Below are 26,509 nucleotides of genomic sequence, written 5' to 3'. Positions count from 1 at the left end.
GACCTATGTATACAAAAATGTTTATTGCAGCTTTTTTGTGGTAGCAAAGAATTAGAAATTGAAGGAATGCCCATCCAAAGGGGGAATGGCTGAACAAGTTGAGATATAGAATTATGATGCAACACTATTGTGTTATAAGAAATGATGAGCAGGATGGTTTCAGAAACACCTGAGAAGATTTATATGAACTCATGCAAAGTGAAGTTAGAAGAACCAGGAGAACATTGTATACAGTAACAGCAATATTTTATGATGATCAGTTGTGAATGACTTAGCTATCCTGATCAGTCCAAGACAATTCCAAAGAACTTATGGTGAAAAAAAGCTATCCACCTCTGGAGAGAAAACTGATGAAGTATGAGAACAGATTGAAGCACGTTTTTTCACTTTATTTTTCTTTCTTTTTTTGCAACATGGCTAGCAGGGAAATATGTTTTGCTTGATTTCATATGTATAATTGATACGACATTTCTTGTCTTCTCAATGAGAGGGGGAGAAGTGGCAGAAAGGTTGAGGATTTGGAGTTCAATTATTTTTAAAAAATAAATAGAATTTTTTTAAAGCAAAGGAAAAACAATAGTGACTCAATCATCACATTGTAAAGAAAATGTTCTGTAAACAGTGGAATCTGTAGAATCATGAGATATTACTTCAGTAACTGCTGCTTTATTTTGTCTTAGAGCACAAAGACTAAAAACATGAAAGAAATGAAAGTCAGTGTGGTCTCTTCACAGGAAGCACGTTTATCAATTAGTGTGAAATAAGCATGATTAGATTTTGTAGGTGCTACTTTATTACTACGTACACACATACGTTTAGGATGGCGAAATTATAGGATGTTAGACGAAAAGCCAGAGGTCATCCAGTTCAACCTTCTCACTTTACAGACTAGGAAACTGAGGTTCCAAAGGGTCACAAGATTTACCCAAGCTCACTGAGGTGATAAGTAGCAGAGCTGGGATCTGAATCCAGGTTTCCTCACTGCAAACCCAAAACTTTTTCCGTTGTACTACATGTGTATCCATACACACATTATACACACACACACACACACACACACACACACACACACACACACACACATATATATACATATATATGGAAGTGAACACAGTGGGGTACTGAGTTACATTGCCCTATTTGGGAAAAGCCATGCACCAATCAATATTTATTAAGCACCTATTATATGCCCAACACAGTGATAAGTGTTGGGGACACAAAAAAGGACTAAAGACAGTCATTCATCTTCTTCCTTTCCTATTTCTTCCCACCCAACCCCCAACCAGTGACTTACACTCTTTCTTCTTCATATAGATTCCTAGAGCCTCATCAAGGCAAAATTCCTGTGTGGAGATATAGACATCATATAAATAACCTGCGTGGATATATGCATCACGTACATATATACCATCTGTGCTCAGAGATGACGTTGCCACTGGAGTTGTTGGGTTTCCATGCTAAATACCTTTGGAGGGTATTTCCTAGGTCAGCAGTTATGACCCACATCTCTTTGTGGCTTTGCTTTTTCCTCTCCTTGGCCCCATGACGCCTTTGCTCCCAGTAGCTGCCCCACCTCTGGCTGCTGCACAGCAGGTAACTTCCCAGCTGTTTTCATTTTTTAACAAAAGCAGACCCATAGCCAAGGACTGGGCAAGCACAAGAAACCTGAGCCTAAGCCCTGAATCAGTTGGCTATGGGAAGATGATGGAAAGCCTTCGGTAACAGAAGGAGGGCGCTTTGTCTGGTTTATACTACAAACCAGATGAGTAATGACTAAAGAGGCTTATTTTCAGTCAGTCATCACGTGGTACTTCTCTTCTATCTTAAATCAACCACATCCACTTTACATCAGTAAGCAAAACAAAAGCATCCAAGTAGCACATTATAATGGGCTTTTCCCATAGCTTCCCCCAAACTCAAACACGGACACCCATCCTCACCACCCTCCCTTCCCGAAATACATCTGCACACTGCTTCTCCCCATAGGTATGATATTAAGGCTATACCTTCACTCACATTCACATTTTTCCATTTTTACTAGATATTGCCTATTAATATTATTGTGCAGTTTATTAATCTTTGCTTCTATCAAACAGAAACATACTTGGCTTACATGAATGAAGAAATGACTGCAAAAGCATTTATTAAATGATTGCTATGTGCAAAACACTAACACTGGGTATAGAAATTTTTTTAAAGGGAGATAGTTCTTACTCTCAAGAACTTCACTCTCTAATTAGAAGGAAGAAAGGAAGGAAGGAAGGAAGAAAGAAAGAAAGAAAGAAAGAAAGAAAGAGGAAGGAAGGAAGGAAGGAAGGAAGGAAGGAAGGAAGGAAGGAAGGAAGAAAGAAAGAAAGAAAGAAAGAAAGAAAGAAAGAAAGAAAGAAAGAAAGAAAGAAAGAAAGAAAGAAAGAAAGAAAGAAAGAAAGAAAGAAAGAAAGAAGGAAGGAAGGAAGGAAGGAAGGAAAGAAGGAAAGGAAGGAAGGAAGGAAGGAAGGAAGGAAGGAAGGAAGGAAGGAAGGAAGGAAGGAAGGAAGAAAGAAAGAAAGAAAGAAAGAAAGAAAGAAAGAAAGAAAGAAAGAAAGAAAGAAAGAAAGAAGGAAAGAAGGAAAGAAGGAAAGAAGGAAAGAAGGAAAGAAGGAAAGAAGGAAGGAAGGAAAGGAAGGAAGGAAGGAAGGAAAAGAAAGAGAGAAAGAAAGAAAGAAAGAAGGAAAAAGAAAGAAAAGGAAAGAAGGAACAGAAGAAAGAAAAGGAAAGAAGGAACAGAAGAAAGAAAAGGAAAGAAGGAACAGAAGGAAGGTGGAGAGATCTTAAGTATGCAGTAGTGAAGTGTATGCAAAGCTCAGGGGTCCTTGGGCTACATTAGTAGGCCAGATGATGGGGCAGGGCAGACAACCAAAGTAGATAGTAAAGTCTAGTGGTTCTCCATCTCACCAGAAGGAATAGATTTGATGAGTCTCATTTGACCCAAGCCATTTGAGCAGCCAAGCATCCTGGACCTGTGCAACCTCAAAGTTTATTTTTCCTTTCTTAGATATGATATTCTACCTGTATGAGACTCCTTTTTTTTCTTGAAGTTCAAAGAGTATGCCCAAATCATTGGCACATGATAGAAGTGATAGGATATTTCCCAATTAGTTTAGTTCTATTGGCATTTATTAAACATCTAGTCCATGTTCAGTATTGTCTGACAATACAAGTAAGTCATCTATTCAGCTAAGTGGGGCAGTGGATAGACCGCTGGCCCTGAAGTAAGGAAGATGTTTAAATCCAACCTTAGACACTTACTAGCTGTTTGACCTTGGGCAAGTCATTTAACCTTTGTTTCAGTTTCCTTGACAGCAAACTGGAGATAATAACAGTACCTCCCTTCCAAGGTTGTTGAGAGGCTTAAACGAGATAATATTTGTAAAGTGCTTAATACAGTGCCTGGCACATAGAAAGCACTACTTTTTTTTTGCTTTCTCAGCATAGGAAGCAAGCATTGGAAAATTGCCTGGAAATTCAAGAATTTTTATCATATTATGTAAAATAAGATGTACTGGCAATGTATAATTTCTGTACTGTATTTTAGAGACAGTATGTTGCAATGTAATGGTTCCCAACTTTCTTGTTTTCCATGAACCCCTTTCACCAATAACAATAAAAATGCATTGTGAACCCTTAGGGTAATTTAATATGCCAGTCATAACATTTGCAAATATTTACAGCTTACAGCATCATTAAAGAATTTTTAACATGTTTGCACCATTGCTGAAAATCCCCAAATGGTTCCCAAACCACTAAATAGGAACTACTAAGGATAGAGGGTCACAGAGCCAGAGAAACCTTGCTTCTAATTCCATTTCTGACACATACTGGACATATAACCTTGCGCCACTCATTTATTCTCTTAGTGATCTATCTAGGCAATTCTATAAACATTGCAGAGAGAGTGCTTACCTGCATTGGGAGGTGGAGTTTTGCTGGGGATGGAAGCTCAATTCCAGGTGGACAGTCTCAGGCGGGTAAAGGTGGGAACTTCTAAATCTTAGAGTTCTCACGAGACCCCCCAGGAAACGACTGGGAATCGAGGTGAACCGAGCTATCTCGTGTATTTCCGCCTCTTCCCGTGAGAAACGTGATGGGAGAGAGCTCTCCCCGCCCTCGAGATTGTCCCGGATCTGGGCACACTATTGTTATCTAACAGCACGGTATTCAGATGCAAACTATGCTGCTGGAGAGTTTAAGTAGGATCAGGAAAGCCTGAAAGTTCTCTTGGGCGGAGGGGCGCGGAGTGGACAGGACAACAAGGCTCCGCTTTTCCTCTCTCCTCTCTCCCCTCCCCCTCTCTCCCCGCTTATACTTCTACTTCCAATCTCTTATTGTAAGATCTTTGCCTCCTTGGGAGATTCTTCGCTCCCTCCTAAGGAAGAATTCCCCTGCACTTGTAACTAGATCCTGAAATAAAGCTCAACCCTTGTTCGACTCTGGAACGTCCTTTCTCTCATACGAGCATCCGGTTTGGCCAACCGAAGACCTCGGGAGGTGAGGTAAGAAGACTCGGGTAGCCCTCAGGCCTCTAGGCCTGGCAGAGTTTCCTTACTTGGGAGTTCCTTATAGCAATGAAACCAGAAGTCAAATCCCCATCTATATAACCAAACTGGTTTAGATTTAGAATCCTGAGGGCTGAAAGTTCTGCTAAATATACTTTCTGTGCATTGGATTTGTGACTGGTGAGGAACCAACCTCCATGAGTCATGACTTGGTGTCTCAGTACCTATGGGATGCTACATAACATTGATATGACATTCAATCAATCATCACATTTATGTAGTCCCTACAAGGCACTTTGGGTAATGAAAGAGCCCCAGAACTGGAGACACAAGATGTAGGTTTCATCTCCAGCTCTATCACTTTCTCTTTAGAGGATTGTGGGCAAACCACATAATCTAACCTCTCTGAGAATGAGTTTCCTTATTTATAAGACAAAAATAATAACTCTTTTCCCACCTTCTTGTGATATAATACATATATAGTACATCATAATCACAAAGCATTAAGAAAATGTGTTCTTACCATCATCATCATCAACACTTCAATTCTTGTGACCATAAGCTCATAACTAGAGAAGACAGAACCTTTATAGGTCGTATGTTACGCTTCACTCATTTTGTAAAAGAGGAAATTGAGATCCAAGGAGAGTAAATGATTTGCCAGAGATCCCATATTAATTAATATGAGAATTTAAACCAGGTCCTCTGACTCTTACTACTACAAGGGATCTAAGGTACTTTCTATGTGGTTATATCCCTCTCCAATAACACCCATCAAAACTCAACCTTCTCATCCTATGTGATCACTGTATGTGACTCCACAAATCTTTAACAGAATGGAAGTTTCTTTCAATTCTTTTAGTATTCTATGGATATTAATAAAGCACGGAGGCTGTCCATTGATTATTTCTCACTCTCACTACACAATCCTTTCTTTTAGCCATACAATCCTTTGACAACATCCTTTACCTTAATTCTTTTGGGCAATGCTTGAGTAGCAATGCCTTGCAGCCTACTCCATTACTTGTGCTTCTCTGTTACCCTTTGGGTGACACAATTTCAATTTTCTTCCTTCTTTTTTTCCTTCCTCCCTTTCTTTCTTTCCTCCTCTTCCTTTTTCTTCTTTTCCTCCTCCTCATCATCATCATCACCATTATCATAAAAATCTTTATTAATAAACAACGTTCTCTGCCTTTAAGAGGTTTTACTATAAATAGGAAAAAAAATGAGATATGCATCAAAAGATGGCTATCCACATTAGACAATCTACAACAAGTTTCAAATAAATGACATTTATAATAAGTATGACAGAAATTAGGAGAAGGTAAAGATCGCCTTGAGTTGGGATGGACAAGCAAGGCTGAAATGGAATGAGTAAGATATGATCTAAATTGGAGACAAGGGAAGGGAGATTTTACTACACATAGGAGAGAACTGCAGTAGAAACAAGAACGTGCAAAAATTGTTTACGAGACAGGATGGACCAGGCTGGCTAGGTGAACAGATTCATGTCAGGAAACAGAATCATCCATTACCAGTTGCAAGGACCCTCAGGATTTATCAGGTGAATCATTTTATTTCACTCCTGAGGAAAGTAAGGCCCAGGGAAGGTAAGTGACTTTCCCTAGTTCCTAAAGATGGTAAGCATCAGAAGTAAGATGTGAATTCAGGTCTATTCAGGTCGTGTCAGTGACCTTTTCACTGTACCAAACTATCTCCCTCAGTAGGGGGAGATAAGTTTGAAAAGGTGGTTAGGCCAGGTTGCAGAGAGTCTTGAAGGCCAACACAAAAATCTGGACTAGTTCATGTAACCATTAGAAAGTTGGCCATTGAAGATTTGGGGCCAGAAAAGTGAGAAAATGAAGGTATTGTTTTTAGAAATAGCACTTTGTTCTAGATTATTTTACCTACCTCTAGAAAGATTCCTAATTGAGAACTTCATATTATTGATTAAAAAAAAAACTTTAAGCAATTGTCAGTACTGTGAAACCTGGCTTGTATCTAGGAAAAGAGAATATGAGAAATTGTCACTCATCTGACATCACAAAAGAAGTTTGTTGTAGAATTGAGGGAAGCCAGATTCTCCATTCTTAAAGTAATTTAAGGCATAGAAAAGTTAAAAGACTTCAATTTTAGTAACTGTGTTTCTATTGTTAACTAGTTATATAACCTGGAATAATCATTGCTTCTCAATGCCTCAGTTTCCTTATGTGTCAAATGATAAATAATAATGAATACTGTAACAACAATACAAAATTGTGAGGATAAAATGAGGTAACAATAGCTAGCACTTAATAATAGCACTTTAAAACTGGCAAAGGATAAATTCACTTTATCCTTACAACAATCCAGGCAGATAGGTGCCGTTATTATTATCCTCATTTTACAAATGAAGAAACTGAGGCAGAGAGTAGTAAATGAATTGCACAAGTATTACAACTAGTAAGTGTCCAATAATGGATTTTAACTCAAATCTTTCTGAATCCAGGTCTAGTCTCAAGTAGAAGCAAGCTCCTAATGCATCACTTATATTACTGAAGCAAAGTAACACAAAGTGTATGATTCTGTGTCAGAAAGTAATGTCTATATGTCTGGAAGTGAAAGGCTGGACCAAAGCTTGCCTTGTCAGATTCCTTTCAATTGTAAGACTGTGAAAAATTAAAAATTAAAAACCTTTGTATAAGTAAAGGTGTGTGTGTCCTTCATTGCTGAAGAAGACCATGCCATCAGAGAAATAATGACATGACTTGCACCCTGTTTTGAGTAAGGGAGGGCTGTGCAGGTCACCAGCCTCACTTCTCCTCCAGAGCCATCTGAATCCAGTGACCAGATATTCATCAGGATGACTGGAGATGACCCAGGATGAGGCAGTTGGGGTTAAGTGACTTGCCCAAGGTCACACAGCTAGTGAGTGTCAAATGTCTGAGGTGAGATTTGAACTCAGGTCCTCCTGACTCCTGCGATTCTGCTCTATCCACTGCACCACCTAGCTGCCCCATAAGTAAAGGTATTATTGCCATGACCACCTATAGCTAATATTAAAGAACAGAAGTCAGTTAGTAAATGTCTTTATTATTGATTCCTGATTTCAGGTTTGTTTTCTCTACAAATATTGAAATTGGGTAATGAACAGGCCTAACTGACCGTGTGTAATGTATTGTCATTTTTCAGTTGTGTTCAACTCTTTGTGACCCTATTTTGGGGGTTTCTTGGCAAAGGTACTAGAGTGGTTTGCCATTTCCTTCTTAGTTCATTTTACAGATGATAAAACTGAAGCAAACAAGGATATGTGACTTGTCCAGGGTCATACATCTAGTAAGTGTCTGAGGTCAGATTTGAACTCAGGAAGATGAATCTCACTGGCTTCAGGCCCAGCACTCTATCCACTATGTCACCTAGCTGCCTACCAATTGTATAATTCATTGCTATGGGGAAAAAACATACCTTTTTGTTGTTGTTCTGATTTAAGGATAAATATGCCAGTGGAATGAGATTTCATTTCTGGCCTTCTTGGTTTCCTCTGTACAGCTCACCATTCACAGGGAGTGATGTCATTCAGCATTTGGATCTTTCCAGTATTGTAGGATTTGATACTCCTCTGCCTCCTCTTATTGCTGGCAGTTTAAGTCCCTGGTCAGTGCTTCTCCATCTTTCCAGTAAAATTATTCATTTCTTTCCCACTGACCATTGGAATAAGTAAACCAGTTTTGGAAAACTCAGCAAGACTAGTTTTGTACCAGCAAATCTCCCAGTCTTAAGATCTGCAAATGAGATTCCCAAAGGTTTTCTCAGTCAGTGTAGCTCCTCCAAACTGGTATTTTCATCAAACACTTGAGCAGCTGTTTACCTTAAATCAGAATCCATCCCCCCTCTTATATGGTAGGGAATTTAGTACTGAGAGATCAGGAAAGGCAGGACTTAAGTGACTTGTAAATCAATCTATCTCAGGATAAAGAAATCAGCTATAGGAGGGAACAGGGAGGAACCCTAGAGAAGGACTTGTGTTCTTAACATGTGAGTCAGTGGAGAAAGGTGTGTACTGAATGTCAAGAACTCATAGACTGGAATATTTGCATAGCTCTTTGTGGGCTGGGAAAAAAAAACTTGGTTTTTCATATATTCTTTAACCTCTGGAGCCCCATTATATATGCAGTTCAAAGGCAAACACTATTGGTAGTATAGCCCATTAGTTAGTTCGTAATTGGAGGGCTGGATTGGGAGTTATCTACGACAAATATTTTAGTGTCCTGCAAACTCAGTCCAACACTATCTGTTATTATCTTCCCCTAATTTTAAAAGGGAATTGGATGAACTGACAACCTTTAGATCTTGAAACAAAAGGAGCACTGCCCAGGCACGTCTGTTATATGCACGCTGGTTGTGAAATACAAGTTAGACGTAAAAAAAAAAACAAAAAAAGCGCTAGAAATAGAAATTGGGTTGACATCATCCATAGCTTGGTGGGGAGATTCCCTTATACGTATCCAAAAAAGGGCAAAGGGTAGCTCCTTTTAAGGATAAGGAGCTGCCACATTTCTGAGGTTCATTTTCAGTTTTTTTCTTCAAATTTGAATTTAAGGGACTACTTATCCCTCAGGTAAGTTAGAGAAAATATGTAAATTTTCCCAAATTTATATATTACGAGGGAAACCACTTGCAAGTCCTATTTCAGCTATTCTCTTTGAGAATTAAAATTAATCATTTGTGTAAAAACTTGAGTTTTCAAAGTAATAATAATAGTTGGCATTTATATAGCACCTTATTACGTACCAGGAATCATGCTAAGTGATTTGCAAGTATTATCTCATTTGATTCTTACAGCAATTCCAGAAGGTAGGTGCTACTATTATCCCCATTTTACAGATGAGAAAATTTTGTCAAACAGATGTGACTTGCCCAGGGTCACACAGCTAGTAAGTATCTGAGGCCGGATTTGAACTCAGGTCTTTCTGTCTCTAGAACCAGAGCTCTGCACTGATAATAATGATCATTATTGAAACATGCTGTTTTCCTTCTAATAATGCAATCTCCTTGATGGAAAGTATTATGTTTTCACCTTTGTTTGTATCCCTGACTTTGAGTATCTTGCCTATTGACTGCTGAGTGACATATACTTTAAAGTTTGTAAAGATAACGTGTAAATGTATGAGAAATATATTTAAGAATGTATTAAGAAGAAATGCAGTAGCTCTTTATCCTTAAAAGGAGCTGCTTACTCCCTGCCCTTTTTTGGATATATGTAAAGAAATCTCCTAGTCAAGCTTTGAATGATGTCAGCACATCTCTATGGGTTGTATTATGTAATGTAATTAATGCCATCAGGAATTAAATCCAATCATTTGTAATTCAGAAGATTAAAGTGTAACTCATTACATAAGGAAAGGAGGGAAAATGGACTAATAGGTATCTAAGGACCAGACTAATATCCCAAAGAAAATCTGATGAGGTCTAGACCACCATCAATATACTGTATATTCCATGCTCATAAGCCAAAGGTCATCTGTGATAGACACAAGATCAAAGATATCCTTTCCTTCCACCTGGGAAGAAGAGAGGTTGCAATTGTCCCCTATATCTATAAAGTCAAGGGATGGAAAATGAACCAAAGGACAAACAATCACAGAGCTTTTAAGAATGGGAAAGGTTTGCTCTTAGACGTGAGGTCAAGATTTTCCAAATGAAGAAGCCAAAGGAGGAAAGTTAGAAGGAGGATGTCAGTTTATTGAGCCTGCTTGGTAGTTTTTGTTTTCTGGATGTGTGTGTGTGTGTGTCTGTGTGTGTGTGTGAGTGTGTGTTACCCCAGAATGTAATACTGAACATCCTTGAGGGAAAAAGGAAGATACTACAGACACTGGAGTCCACAGAGAAACTGACTTCATGCGAGAATTAAGGAAATGAAAGGAAGAAACATGTAGATATACATTAGTAAAGAAGAAATGGAATTTCTGAGGACGACTATAGTAGCAAGGTGATTCAGTGTTACGGTACAGTGGAAAGACCCTTGATCGGAAAGCCAGGAAACCTGGATTCTGATTCAAGTGTTACCACTAAGGATTTGAGGTGGGGCAAATTATTCAATATCACTGACCTCAGCATATCCTTTTGGTTGATTTCTCTACCTCAAAGCTCTCCCCACTCCATTCATCCTCCACTCAGCGGCCAGAGGATTTTCCTAAAGCCTGCTATAAGGCAATCTATCATAAATTTCAAATCAGTGGTACTGAAAATCTGTACCCCACCTTAAATTGGGGAAAAGAGAGGCTATGTGAGGCAGATGAGATATGATTCTATTTGGTGGCAAAGGAGGGGAGAGAGAGGTTTATCCATGTGGGAAATTCTGCCTTCCTTAAATCTTATGTCCCTCTGTCCACAAAAGTTAGAGATCCTAAGTATGGGTTATACCTGTGAGACAGCATACAATCCATTGATCTTTTAAAGTACCTCTGAAAGCATATAACATGATTCCCCACACAAACATCATGAAATTGTATTCGAGAAAACATAAATCATTTTGAATATTAATGCCAAGACACATCCTTTAATCACCCAAGTTCATCTTTGACCTACTAAACCATTTTCAGTGTGAGATAATAAAGGCTTTTAACAAGACTTTTAAACAAGTCTTTCAAACAAGTCTTTCATTCTAACATTCATTGAAATAATAATGATATTGTAATGTGTCAAGTAATGACTTTATCTGATTCCATTTAGTTATTCTTTAGGAAGCAAAGTAGTATAGATCAAAGAGTTGTGGGACTGAAACAGGATAACTGGGTTCAAATCCCATAGAGGACACTTATTAGTGAGTTTCAGTTTCCTCCCGTAAGATGGCAAAAATAACACTTGCATCATCTACTTTTCAGGATTATTGTAAGGAAAAAAGAATTTTATATATGTTAAATTATTGTTTTTACTTTTTCTCTATGCTCCCCATTTTAAGGGGGAGGAGGGAGATCTGGACTTATGATTTTATCACTGTGGGGAAATCCCAGGTTAAATTCCCTCTATTGATTTACTTCCACAAATTGGTAGTAACTTACGGTTTTAGTTGCTTGGGAAACCAAGCAGCTAAGTGACTCTGGCAAAGGTCAGACAGCCAATATGTCAGACAAGACTTGAACCCAGGTCAACCTGACTCCAAGTTTGACCTTCCGTATGTCTTTCTACTTCTCTGTATGCCCCTTGCAAGCAAAACCAGAAACAAACAAAAACCCACTTCTTTATTTTCTGTGAACCCCAGTCTTAGGAAATTTATTTCAGTATTTTTCAAAGATAAACTCATGGTCATGCCGTCAAGATGTGAATATAGCTTATGGTAATTCTAAGAATGGGCAAGAATTTTCCGAAGTTATTGATCCACTCTCTGGTATGGTGTGGGCTTCTCTGACATGAAATGCTTTACCCAGTTTTCAAGAAAAATGAAAATTCAGTCAACGATAACAGCCCTTGATGACCTCTAACCCCCTCCATACCAGTTCTAAATCTATGATCCTATGAGCCTATGAAGAGTGTGGTGGTGGACACTGCAGATAATGCAGGCTAAGGGAACTTGCTTCAGTGACCAGGCTCCACCCTTCCTACTTCCCCTCTGAATATTTATAATCTTTGCAACAAAGGAAATCTGATTAGCTTTGGGGCTTTATCTCACTTGGGGCCTTCTTAAAGAGGTGTTGTAGCTGTCTGTAAAAGATAAATTATTCAGTACAAAATGTTAAGTTTTGTGACATTGTGGCATAGAGAGGTCCTGTGACCCTGGAAAAGTCATTTAACTTACATTTAACATCAAGTAAGCTCTTCAAGTTACAAAACAATACTTTAGGTTACAAAACAGTTTTATAATTTCCTCATGAGGAGTTTTATACGCTGATCAAATCATAGGTCCTGATGTCTCTAAAAAAGTATATTTTACCTTTAAAGCAAAATTTTTTAAGATGTTTCTTAATATTTTCTTCTCCAAAATCATACTCCTTTACAAATATGATACTTCAATCCCTAATCTTGGCCTTGGGTAGCCATTGGATCCTTAAAGGCTATACCAGTGAGACATTAGCTCTGGAAAATGTCACTTGCTAGAATAGTTTCAGATATGAACCATGTGAGGGACTGTACTCCCACTGTCCAAGAACCAGCCCAGCAAAGATCAGGACAACTTAGCACCAGACTGTCTTTAGGGTGATGAATCTTTTGATCCCAGGAACTCTTAAAAGCCATCTACTTAAGTTGCCAAGGGATTGCAATTGACATTGGTTGAGAGGCCCTCACACCAATGAAATGACAGGTCCTTGAATTAAGTAAAGCAATAAACCTCTTCTTGAAAAAATGAGTCATTGAATACCTTTAGATAAATCATCATCATCAATAAATAAATCAAACAATATTTTTCCTTGTCTTGGAGAAAACAAAATCAAACCCAGACAAATGCTGAAGATGGACTTGATTGTTTTTCTCTTAGCCCTTAGAACTACCATACCTGTCAACCTCAGAAATGAACATTCCGGAAGCCTCTGAGTCTGGGTGATATATGTAGTAAATGAATAAGGATTTTCTGTCCCTGCTGCTGTTTTGTGGTTGTTATTCAGTTGCTTAGTTGCATCTGATGTTTTGTAACCCCACTAACCACAGCATGTCTGGCCCTTCGGTCTTCCCCTACCTCCCAAAGTTTATCGAAGCTTAGATGCTCAAATATTCTTTCAAATATTGGGCGTGCCAGTTTTTAAATGTTGCAAGTCCTGTGCCTTCTAATTAGGGCAAAGCTCATATTTGGCATTTCTTTCACATTCCTCTGAGTGCCTAGCACAATGCTGAGTATACAGTGGGTGTGCAATCAATATTTGCTGATTCCTCAATTCGTATGATTACTCATAAGAGATCCTTTATTTATTGAGAAGCATTCTAGTAGAGGGAAAAGAAGGCTGAGTCAGGAGTTGAGAAGGATGAACTTTTTACATAGTAGCTGAATAATGTTAGGCAAGGCATATTGATCTCTTCAAGCCTTGGTTTTCCATTTCCAAACTGAAAATAATAATTCCTATGCTGTTTACCTCTCATAACTATTGTAAGGAAAGTATTTTTTAAACTTTAAAGTGCTTTAAAAATATGAGTTATTATCATTATTGTTGTCATTCACTAGACCTCAGAAGGGCAGTTAGGTGGCACAGTAGATAAGACTGTAGGCCTTAGAGTCAAGAGGATCTGAGTTCAAATTTGAGCTCAGATACTTACTAGCTGTATGACCCTGGGCAAGTCACTTAGTCCTTCATGCTTCAGTTTCCTTATCTGTAAAATGAGCTGGAGATGGAATGGCAAACCACTCCAGTATCTTTAAGAAAATAATCCCAAATAGGGTCACAAAGAGTCAGATAACAACAACTAAGAGACCTCAAAAGATATTAAAACATTTTTCCTAAATAAAATTTTTCAAGTAGCAATTTGGTCTTGACGTTCCTAAGCATCACCTTCTCTCAAACTTCTTATTCCCTCTTCATATTCTTCTTTCCTTTCTTTTCTTCTAGTTTTGGGGTTCCTAACCTGTGACCCATGAGCCCCTTAAGGATCCATGGGTAGATTTCAGGGTGTCTATGAACTTGGATAGGGGAAAAATTACATCTTTATTTTCAGTAACTTCTGCAAGTTAACATTTCCTTCAATTATGAATGTAATAACAATTTACTAAGCACTTAGAATGAGTCAGGCCCTGTGCTAAGTGCTAGGGATACAAAGAAAGGCAAAAGATGATCCTTGCTCTCAAGAAGTTCATAGTCTAATAAAGGAGAAAACATGCCAAAAACTATGTACAAACATGAAATATACAGCATAAGTTGCAGATAATCTCAGAAGGAAAGTACTAAGATTAAGGAAGACCAGGAAAGACTTCTTACAGATGGTAAAATGTAAGTTTGGACTTGCCAGTAGAGACCATGGCATAGAAATAATTAAACATCCTTGCTTTAGTTGATCTAATAAAAGAAGGGGCATGTTACAACAGAGAGGCTATTGTATTTGAAGTTCATAGACCTCTGATTAGGTTCTCTTCCCCTCATTACCTGGAAGGACTTGAGCAAGTCACTTAATCTCTCTGACTCAGTTTCCTCATCTGTAAAATGAAAGGAATAAATTAGATCATCTCTAAGATCTCTCTCCCTGATCTAAATTCATGTCATTGTGGGAGTCTGATCCATTCAGCTGGAAAGAGTCAGCTGAACCACCATGGTGCTGAGTCAATTTTAAACTATTTGATGTTTCTAAGTCCTCATTTAACCTTTTCTTCTTCCTTTAGGAAATGTTGTTTTCTAAAATCTTACTTCGATGTGGTTTAAGGCCAATGTCAGGGGTGGTTGTTAACCTCAGGGAATGTCCTGCAAAAGACTGACAAGAGCATGTCTGATTTAGGGTGTGAATGTCATTCTGTGACTTGATCTTGCGCAATCAATGCTGCAGAGTGACTTCCTGGCTGTACAGAGTGTTCCTTGTGCTGCCATAGAACAAGAACGAAATTCCGAAGAAGAAAAACTAAAAGCAAGAAATGAGAATTGGGTGGCATTCTGACATGGAGCCTGTCCAGGCCCCACAATACAAGGGGTTAAAAGATTTAGAGTTAGTGAGGAGGATGGAATTTTGCATTTAATCACTTCGGTTTTCAGGAAGAGGCTGTGGCAGGATGACTTTCCAACTGGGAAAACCCAGCAAAAGCCCACCAGAAACATTTCATCATCTTCAGTGACTATTAGTTCATTCATAAATTGAATTATTTTTTTAAAGTACTGCAGTGCATTTGTGATGTCAACAATGAAGGATCACAGACTCAGAAGGGACCTGAGATTCCATTTCATTCAAATACCCAAAGGATTGGTGATTTAGATAGAGTAAAGGAAGTCCCAGAATGGGAGCAATAAAAATGAGCAGTAAATCTGTCATGAGTAAAAAGGCACTAGAGTGATAGACTTAATAGGAAGTTCTAGGTTCAAGTCTCCACTCAAGTATTTACTAGCTTTGTGGCCCTGGGCAAGTCACTTACCCTATCTAACCATCTGATTCCTGTTTTGTAAAATGTGGACAATGAGAGAATCTACCTGAATGGGTCAGTGAAACATAACACATATGAAACGCTTTGCCAGTCTTAAGAGCTTTATAGGCAATTGTTAATTAATAAATCAAGCATCTGTTATTTGCTATGTGCCAGGCACTTTATTAAGCACTGAGAATACAAAGAAAAAGTGTCTTCAAGGTGTTTACATTCTAATGTCTTGGATAAAGATGGAAGGAACTGGAGTCGGAAGACCTAAGTTCAAATTCAGTCTCAGATTCTTACTAGGCATGTGACCCTAGGCAAGGTATTTAACTTCTGTTTGTCTCAGTTTCCTCATCTGTAAAATGAGAATAATAGTAGCACCTGCCTCCCAAGGTTGCCGTGAGGATCAAATGAAATGATCTTTGTGAAGCACTTAGCACCGTGCCTGATACACTGTAAATGCTATATAAATGGCTTTTGTCATCATTTGTTATTATTAACAACACATTTAAGATGCCTACAAGGTAACTTTAGAAGGTCATGTACAGCATCTGGGGAAAATGAGAAAAGCCTCCTGCAGAAAGTGACCGTTGGGTAGAGGCTTCTTACAAGAAACTAGGCATTCTAAGAGGCAACAATGAGGAGGGAGAACATTCCAGATATGCAGACTAGCCAGAGCAAAGTCGTAGACAGAAGATGGAGCAGCAAGTAAGCTAGCAGGGCTGAACCACAAAGTGCATGATAGTCAGTGATACACGAAGAATATAAGAATAGAGTCCTGTCCCCCAAGATGGCACAGAAGACAAAAAAGGAAGCTGTTGTCCCTTCCCAGATAGAAGCCAAGTCCAAGGCCTTGGAGGCCAAAACATGGTGTTGAAGGGTGGTCATAGCCACAAAAAGAAGAAGATCCAAACATCTCCAGTGACCCAAGACACCAAGACTTTGAAGGTGACCCTAATATCCTTGGAAAAGCATCCCTTGGAGAAAATTGATCACTATGCCATCATTAAGTTTCCCTTGACCACTGAGTCTACTATGAAGAAAACTGAGGACAACAACACCCTAGTCTTCATTGTGGACTTCAAGGCCAACAAGCATCAGATCAAGTAGGCAGTAAAGAAGCTGTAGGATATCAAAGTGGGCAAGGTCAACACATTGATCAGACCTGATGGAAAGAGGAAGGCCTATATATCTGACTTTTTCCAGACTATGATGCTTTAGATGTTGCCAACAAAATTGGAATCATCTAAACTGTGTCCAGCTGTCCCACTCCACCTACAGTAAACAGTTTTCCCATAAATAAAAAAGAAAAAAAAAAGAAATATAGGAAGGGGCCAGGTTCTGAAGGGATTTAACTATTGGGCAAAGTAGTTCATATTTAATCATAGGGGTAATAGGGAGCCACTGGAATTTATTGAGTAGTAAGGTGTCATCATCAGACCTGTGCGTTAGGAAAATCACTTTGGCAGTTGTGTGTTAGATGGGTTGCAGTGCAGGGAGACCTGAGGCAGGAAGTCTAATGAGGAGACCAATGAAATATTAGCTAGATGACATGAGGACCTAAATTAAGTTGGTGGCTGTGTGGTTGAAAAGGAGGAGATACATGATAGAGAGAGTGTGGAGGGAGAAATGACAAGATTTGGTTAGTGACTGGATAAGTAGGCTGATGGGAAAGGAGTCAAAGGTTATAGCCAAAGTGGCTATAAAAATAGTGATGTCTTCAGCAGGGATAGGGAAGTTCAGAAAAGTCCTTTTTTTTGAAGGGAGGAAAGATTTAATGAGTTCTGTGTGGGACTTTTTTTTTCCTTTTTAAATAGCATTTCATTTCTTTTTTTCCAATTACATGTAAAGACAATTTTTAAAATTCATTTTTTTAAATTTTGAATTTCAAATTTTCTCCCTCCCTTACCTCCTCCTCCCTCAAATAGTAATCAATTGCATATATATATACATAATGTGCATATACATATGTATATAATACTATATACAATATAAATATTATATATCATATACTAATATAGAAATACGTGCAATCATGTAAAACATATTTCTATATTAGTGGGACATGTTTTGGGATGCTTACAGGATGTTGGCAATTGATAACCTGGAACTAGATTGGGAAAGTGATAGGCATAGAAATGAAAACTGAATCCATGAGAGATGATGAGGTCACTAATTGAGATAGCACAGGGGGGAAAGAGAAGAAAGCTAGTTCAGAGCTTGGGGATACACTCAACAGTTCCTAGGAGTCATACAAATGAAGATCCAAGAATGGAGTTGTTTGTTATCATCATCATCATTCATATAATGGCATTTGATAATCATACACTAGGATGTGGGAAGTACTAAACTCTTGCTTTACCTTCGCAGAACTTGCCTGGCTCCTACATGTTTAACTTCCTAACTCCCAGTCACCCGCTCCTCTCCTCTTCATTCTGGGTATTTGTGATACCTAGTAAAGCTAGAGGAAAATATTATGTTTTGACTGTAAGAACTGTTACTAAGATATGATGTACTCCTGCCCCAATACTTGAAGTTCTAGGCTCCCAGTAACGAAAAATAGACGAGTTGCCTACTTTGTCAGCTCTGTAACTTGAAAAGTCAATATATTTCCTTTGCTCAGAAAGAGAGTAAGAGAATCTGAGTAAGAGTCACTTTCTCTTTCTACAGAAAAACAAAAAGCAGAAAGCAAGCATTTCACAGGTGGTGATAAATTGAGGGAGGGAGAAAATGATTTGGTTACTTACGTCAATTCAATCTGATTCTTCCTAGCCATTACAACTTCTTGAGTTGCTATGCCACTCAGAACTGGACCTGATTGTTTATTGTCTGGCCTCAGATCAAAAGTGAATCTTAAATACTTCAGTTGAGCTTCTTGGGACTTTAATGACTTTGTGAGAAGTAATGGAAAGAGAGCTGGCCTCTGAGTACAAGTCTATCTTGTATATGTGTACTGACTGTGAGACCCTGGGCAAGTCACCCAGTTTTTCACTGCCTCCAGTCAGCTCTTTAAAACTGTAGTAACAAGTATAACTGCATCAGCAAGGGGGATTTCCTCTACTGGGGATTCCCTATACCCACAAGTTTTTCACATTAGATCGAAAACATTCCTTACCAGTGAATTGCTAATACAGGATAATGTACCTGGATCAGTGATTGTGATAAAGATTCCCACTTCTATAGTCAGATATACTCAATTCAGGTTTCAGAAATAGCCCCAGCTATAATCTATGTATCAATTACCAGGTGTAAAGTAAACCATTTAATAAATGATAGATAGATAGATAGATGGATGAATAAAATTAAATATATATATATTTATATTTTATATAAGTATCTTAAACCACAATCCAGAAACAGTTCCCAATTTGACTGGCATGTAGGAGGCACTGAATAACTGTGTGTTGATTGGTTTGAAATTAAAATCTTAAAGAAATTATGAAGTCCATTGCCATGTAGAAGTGATGCAGTGTACAAGCTTGCACAGACCCTGACAAGTTTGCAGTAGCCCATAGACATCTTCCTAAGCTATTAGTGATCAAAGCAACACAGCCTGCTCTGAAGATAGGCTTTTCAAAGATTCCTCTCTTTGCTTACAAAGTCCAGGAACTCAGGCGTTGCATTTGCCCCTTCCCCTTCATTCAAGGAAGAATCTTATTCTAGGCCAGTGTCAGACACCAAATACATATTAAACCAAATACATATTAAAATAAGTGCCTTTGGTGTTTAGGGCCAGGCTTCCAGGATTTGTGTAGTTTTGGAAACCACTCCTGCTGCCAAACCACCAGCTGCTGCCGTGAACTGCCAAACACCTGGAAGCATCTGTCACAGTCACTCACTAGTCCTGCCCTCCAGATCTATTATAGGCAATACTTCAAAGGTGGGCCAACATCCCATGGGCTTGTGTGCCTTTTTCCAAAGTAATAACTTTCCTTCCCTACTCTGAACTAAGCTTCCTTTTCATGACAGAAATAAGCAGAGTGATGGGGAAGGATACAGCTTAGCAGATGACATCATTCTGCATCATAGATAAGACAGACTCTGGGAAAGAAATCCTGATCCATTTACTTAATTTGACACAGATAAGCCACATGTTCTCCCAGAAGTTTCTGAACTGTAAGGTCTAGGCCTGCCTTTGGAGGTGGTCAGTACCACAAATATTGATTCAATCTTAGGCTCCAGCTTTCTGGACTTCAGGACTGCCCCTTGATCTGACAAAGAGAGCTTAACCTCACTCTGTGTGCTCTATACGAAAGTTCTGTCCCAAAGGGAAGGCCACCCACATTGCTGGTCAGTCCTAGCTGAGCAGAGGGACTGAAGAGGACACATAGGGTGAAGCAGGATTTAATTCTTCCCAGCTGTTTAGTCTCAGCTCTCAAACATAACCAAAGGGTGATGGGGCTGAGGCTCAAACAATTATCCTATCAAAGAATCAATTGAATTCGATTCAATAAGCATTTATTATTCTCCTACTCTCTAACAAGTCAGAGGCAGCTCTCTCAGAAGGAAATGGAAAGCTGATCTGAGTCTGGAGTGCCTGAGTTCAAGCCTGCCCTCAGACCTAACTGTGAGACATGAGTCAAGTCACTCAGGGCTCCCGGCAACTAATTCTCTAGTACTATAATCTGCCATTCTGCTTCAGTGGAGGAAGCTTCTTTGGGGTTTCTTCATGTCAATGAAACCACAAGTCTTCTAAAAACAAAAACAAAGATGTGCTAGAACTACAATGGCAAAAATAGAAGTGTTTCCTACCCTCAAGCAGCTTACTTGCTACTGAGGGGAAACAATATGTATGTACACAAAATACATCAAAACCGATTTTTTAGAGGTTGTAGAAGTAAGTATTAAGAATTGGAAGAATGTGAAAAGTCCTTATTTAAGCTGAGCACTTGAGCTAAGCCAAACATGAAGAAAAGGATTTCAATGGAGGTGGGAGGACAGAATGTTCCAGGTACAGGACACAGTCTATGCAAAAGTATGCTTTATGCTGCCTCTAATGTATAGTGTCTATATACACATATATATTCAAATATATGTTTATAATCTTTTTGCAAAAGAAAAAGAATCCTCTGCTCATTTATAAAAATGCCTTCCTCTGTACAGACACATACACACACACACACACACACACACACACAGGAAGACAGAAACAGGGACTGGATCAATTTGGCTAGAACATGAACAAAATGACATCATGATGTCAGGGTCAATGTACAGTGTGTCCTGTTGTGGCTGATCATGCAAATACTAATTCAGAATGTTCTACCACAAGTAAGACACAAATAGTCTGTATGATCATCTGGGAGAGGGATGGCTCTAGGTTTTGCACATCTCACATTTCCTTTGAGCTGCAGCAATTCTGAGTTGCTCATAGAGCACCGTGCCTTCTTTAATGAGGGAATACCATGTTGTATCTTAGAGGCAGGTGGAAGCCACTGGAATTTCTTGAGCAGCAAAGGGTCAGATCTATACATTAAGTGGACTAGGCTGTCTCAAAAAGACCTTGTCATCACAAAATCAGACATCACAGGAAAACTCATAGCCCCATGCCTAACCACAGAGGAAGTTACCAAGTACTGCCAAAGGGCATAAAATACTTGGGGAAGAGAAAACACAGTCCCTGGCTGTTTTATAGCTGCAAGAGGAAGATACACAGAGTATGAAAGTTTCTAGCTGTTCTCCAGCTCCCCTTCCCCTATCATTTTTTCATCACTTTCATCCAGTTAAAAGACTCATCTCAGGCTCTGCAAATGCCAAGATCTATAGGTTTTCTTGGGTCTGATTCTTCATCTACAAGTAATCCAAACTATATGAAGGGACCAAGATTCTGACCAGCTTCATTATCTCTCAATAACAACTTCTTTTCCTTGGGGAAATTAGGTGGGACAGAGACTAGAACCTGGTGCTGGAGTCAGGAGGACTGGAATTCAAATCCAGACTCAGATGCTTATGAACTATAGGACCTTGAGCAAGTCACTCAAGTCTGTTTGCTTCAGTTTCCTCAGCTGTAAAATGAGCTGGAGAAGAAAATGGCAAACCACTCCAGTGTCCTAAGCAAGAAAAACCCCAAGATCACGAAGAGTCAATAATGTCACTTACCACCACCCCAACCAACATAACAAAAGCACAATTTCTTGCCTATCTCCATCTGCCGCATTGTTACTATTCATTGCTACATTCATTGCTATATATTTCCTCATCCTGGGTCATCTCCAGTCATCCTGATGGATATCTGGTCACTGGATTCAGATGGCTCTGGAGGAGAAGTGAGGCTGGTGACCTGCACAGCCCTCCCTCCCTCCAAACAAAGTCAAGTGCAAGTCATGTCAATTTCTCTGATGGCGTGGTCTTCTTCAGCAATGAAGGACAAACACACACACACATTGCTACATACTACATATATGTATTACTTGCTTTCTATAGTACTAAGGCCTATATCATGTCCTCAGACTCTATTGTCAACCCCTTCCTCCCCATTTCAATGGAAGGTACTAAGAGAAGACTATAAAAAATATGACAGTTAAAACTATTGCTCAGGGTCTCATGCTTTGTAGAGAGGGGATGCACAATAGGTTGGCATGAGGATAGCCAGCACCCACCAAAATACAATTTGCTTTATGCTGCCTCTAATGTATAGTGTCTATCTATGTACACATATATATTCAAATATATGTTTGTGATCTTTATGCAAAAAAAAAAAAAGAATCCTCTGCTCATTTAAAAAAATGCCTTCCTCTTTACAGACACACACATACACCTTTAATTGGTTTCTGGATAAATCCTCTGGCTCTAACTGGGCAGGTTGACTTTATTTCCCAACCTCCACACCTGTTACCCTCGGTGTACCCAAGTTGGAAGATTTCTTCTTGTCCCACAAATGAAACTGAAAAGTGCCAGCCCCATACTCTGACACTTTAAAGGTTTGCTTTTCTAAATTTCCTGAAGTTAGGAACTACATATTATTCTCTCCTTGGATCCCCAAGCACCTAGCACAGTTCCTTGTACTTAGTCCACAGGTAGTAGCTATCCATTGAATTGAATTAAATCCATTATTGACCAAGGTATATAAAAATTCTTGGTCCTTGTCTTCTGCCAAGACATAATATTTTCCAAGAGACCTTTATAAAATTTTATTATTCTTGACCTCACCCTCTTCCATTTTCTCTTGAGTAAGTGCTCTGTGATCACTCCTTCACTTTCTCTTATTTGTAATGTCTCCTAATCCATTCTTTCCCTACAGTCTACAAGCATTTCCAGGTTTCTCCTTATCCTTAGAAAAAAAAGCCTTTCAACAGGCTCAAATATTCCTTTAAATTTTTATCCTCTCTCTGCCACCTTTCACATATAAAATTCCAGAAAGGACTGTGTATGTATGTATGTGTACATATATACACATATATATGTCATATATATATATATGCATATACATGTTTTTTAAAGTAAGGCTTGCCCCATTTGCTTCTCAACCCCCTAGAAATCTGGCTACTGATGGGACTAGTCAATGAAAATTGCTCTCTCTAAGGTGACCAGCCAACACTTTCAACTGATGAATTTATGGGCTTTTCTCAGTCCGCATCATTCTTGACCTCTCTGTGACTTTGATACTGTTAGCTGCCCGCTTGTCCTACATACTCTGTCCTCCCATGGTTTCTGTGACACTGTTGTCTCTGGATTCTTCTCCTACATGTTGGACCACTTCTAAATCTCCTTTGCTAGATCATCATCATCCTCCCTCCCACCAAGTATGGGCATTTCCTAGGCCTCTCTTGGACTTTATGTTCATCTCCCTCTTTACTCTTTCACTTAATGATCTCATCAGTTCCTACAATTTATTCATCATATTTGAAACTCTTGACCTCTGGCCCTCTGAATGAATAAAGCATTTTCCAATTTTGTCATCGCTATGCACGCTGATCTTTCAGTTTCTTCTTTCACTGGCCTTGTGTTTCCTAAGGTTCTTAAACCCTGGGAGGTATATCTTTATCCTTGGCATTCTTATCTCTGTCCTATTTAATTAGCTAATTCTAACCTTTCATTAAGATTTCATTCTTCAACTGTTGTTCTAAGTTATCATCTTGATTGAGTGTCTCCAGTGGTCATGCACAACCTTAATGACAGACAATATCTTTTTGAATCATATCTGATAGCCTCACAGACCTCATTCTTCTTCCTGTTTCTGACAGGACACCCTTTTAGATGATTCACTAGGTTCCTTTTCCATCTGTATGTGAGAGAAACTGCAGCTTTTAGCTGATTGGCAGAGAAGAGAAAACTGACACATACTTAGCCTAATGAATACTTAGCCTAGGACTTCCCAAGCTTAAATTAGCAATCCTATTTTCTCACTGCATGCTGTATTGATGACATCACTCAGATGTAACCAGAGAAGGGGTTTTCAGGGATTCTACTATTCTGGTTTTATCATTCAAGGGGAAAAAGAGCTTTGAACATACATTAAGAGTGACAGACAAAACCGCCACCAAGCGAAAGGAAGCATTTTGTCACGCACCACAAAGCATCCTTTCAAATACAAGTTTCTTTGATATGAATTCCTCACACTTTAGCTTTAAGTTTTCAACAATCCAATACAACAAATATTTACAAGCATCTTATTTGTGAAAAGTGCTAGGAATGCAGAGGTGAAAAAAGCAAGCAAGTGAACAAACAAACAGAAAACAACAACAAAAGCCCTGCCTTCCAAAGGCTTACTGGGGAGATACAACATAAGTACAGGTAAGCAAAATAAATGATAAAGGGTAAAATGACAGAGAGAAAGAGAAAAGCAAAGACAGAGAAAGAGAGAAGGAGACAGAGAAAGAAACTGAGATAAGAGCTCTAGGAATATTTGAGAAGGAAGAACATACTAATATCCAAGAAGAGGGGGGAGAGTTAAAAGTTTAATGAGGTGTTCCCTGAGAAACACTATGAAAAAGGATAAGAAGTCTTGAAAATGGATAAAAGAGACTGTATTTCAGGCAAAGGAGATTGGTGGTGCTCTCACTGAGAAAAAAGGATGGCATGTTAACTTCAGAGAAAAGTAGAGTACATGAAGGAATAGTAATGTACATGTGAAATGAGCTTAAGGAGATTGATTAAAACCAGATCATGAAGTGACTTAAGAGTTCATATTTTATGACCTAGGAATAGGGAACCACTAAAGACCTGCAATCAGATAAAGGGAATTGTTCAGTTTGGTCCTTAGGAAGTTTACTTTTGTAGCTAAAGCATGGTAGAGAGACTGATTAGAAGACTATTTCAATAGTCTAGGGGTAAAGTTATTTTAGACATGAATCAAAGTCAAGTCAATGACTATTTGTCAGGCATATGGTGGAAGGGACTCAATCAAACGTGGATTGAATTAAATGGCCTCTGTAGTCCAATCATGAAATTCTGTGATTCTTCTTGAACTAGTGTAATGATTTGGGTGAGTGGAGAGAAGGAAGATAAAAACTCCTTGAGGTCAAGGGACTACATTTTGACCTTTTATTCCTAGTACCAAGTATAGTGCCCTGCTCATAGCATAAATGTTTCTTAAGTGAAAAGGGATAACTATGTAGATAAAATCCACAGGACTTGGCAACCAATTGGATATGAGATGGAAATTGAGGTGAGAAGAAAGGAAATATCTGAGAGTGGGATCCTAGACCAAGTTTAAACTATAGGTATGATAGTCTCCCAGCAACAGTTTGAATATACCTAACAAGAACCAGCAAAATCTATTTTTCTGGAGTCTTGTACATATCTAATTAACCTGAAAAGGATAAGGGAAGGAGAACAGTAACTATGAGTGTATATGTACATATGTATGTATACATACACATACATATATGTGTATATATGTACATATATACTCATAGGTGATGTTCTATATATACACACATGTACATTTGTATTGGTGTATATATTGTTGTATATACACCAATCTAGATATCATGGACAGTAGCTATAATCAGCCATCAACAAATGTTTGTTTAGTGCCTGTTATCTGCCATGGTTAGAGTAACACTAGCACAGGGTTGGAGATGATAGATGTCTAGGGATTACTGAACAGGAATAAAAAGAAATTTACATATTCTAAGCTGTTAACACATTTCCAATAACTGATCATGTATTAGGGTATAAAGATCTCACCAAAAAATGTAGAAAAGAAGAAATACTTAGCATATCACTTATAGACTGCCATGAAATAAAAACTATATTCAATAATAGTTGCTTTAAAAAGAATTAATAAGTTGTTAAAAACTAAATAATGTAATTCTAAAGAACTGGTGGGTCAAAGAACAAATTTTAGAAGCAATAGTAAGTTTCACCAAAGAAAGCAACAATGATTTAAGACTATATACCAAAACTTATGGGATGCAGCTAAAGAAGTTCCATATAAATGCCAAATAAATGCGTATAAACACAAAGTATGCCTTATAATATATAAATAAATTATATAAATGTAAATCATAAAAATCATGAGTCTGTCAATAGATGCTGAACAAGCTTTGGGCAAAACCAAACTATTAAAAACTCTACAAACCATAGGAAAAAAATGAACCTTTGCTTAATATGGTAAATAATAGCTATCTAAGCCCAAGAGCAAGCATAATGGCCTTTCTAATAAGGGATGAAGCAAGATTGTCCATTATCACCATTTCTATTTAATACAGTGCTAGAAATTCTAACTGTAGTAATAAGAACAAAAAAAAGAGAAATTAAAGGAATAACTGCAAGTAAAGGAAAGAAAATTATCATTTTTTTGTAAATGAGATTATGGTAAATTCAGAAAAACTTACAGTCAAGTAAAATAAATTGCACCTGGGTAAGTAGAACCAATAATACAAAAGTGATAATACTAACCTAAATTGATTTGCTCAGTGCCATGCCAATCAGGTTATTAAAAGAATATTTTCTATAACTATAAAAATAATTTTAAAAAGTTATATAAAACAAGTGGTTAAGAATCTCAAAAGTAATCATG

This window comes from Notamacropus eugenii, chromosome 4 (assembly GCF_028372415.1).
Source record: "Notamacropus eugenii isolate mMacEug1 chromosome 4, mMacEug1.pri_v2, whole genome shotgun sequence".
Taxonomy (NCBI): domain Eukaryota; kingdom Metazoa; phylum Chordata; class Mammalia; order Diprotodontia; family Macropodidae; genus Notamacropus; species Notamacropus eugenii.
This window is presented reverse-complemented; position numbering follows the sequence as displayed.